Below are 494 nucleotides of genomic sequence, written 5' to 3' on the forward strand. Positions count from 1 at the left end.
CAGCAGGAAGAGCACTGCTAAAATTATTGGACTTGAAATTTGCTTCCTGTTTGTTAAATCTCAGTACTTTAGATTCACGAGACGAATGACACGGCAATGGTCTCTCAACCACTTCCGCCTCCCGTGCCTGTTTATTTCACATTTATGTGGATCCAACTGTTATAAATTAGCCAGAAATTTGGAAAACAGAACCGAGATAAATCAATCTCAAGACAACCAAAATCTCTGAAATAAAATTAAAATACACAACACATCTGATTTCTTAACCAACTCACAGTCTGTTGTTACTTTGGAGATTTGTTTCGAATGACGCCAGCTTCCCCTTGAGATCTGGGGCAGATGATCTTCCCAGAAAGGCTGCCCTGATTTGCCTGCAACAAAACACAAGTCATTAGTAACCTCAATTTTCTTTGATAGGAAACACCCATAATATCAGTGTCTTGAGTTTGGGTCCCCCCACCCCGAGAAAAGTACACTCTGAGATGAAGATTTGA

The sequence above is a fragment of the Lipotes vexillifer genome, unplaced genomic scaffold (genome assembly GCF_000442215.2).
Source record: "Lipotes vexillifer unplaced genomic scaffold, Lipotes_vexillifer_v1.1 scaffold605, whole genome shotgun sequence".
Lineage (NCBI taxonomy): Eukaryota > Metazoa > Chordata > Mammalia > Artiodactyla > Lipotidae > Lipotes > Lipotes vexillifer.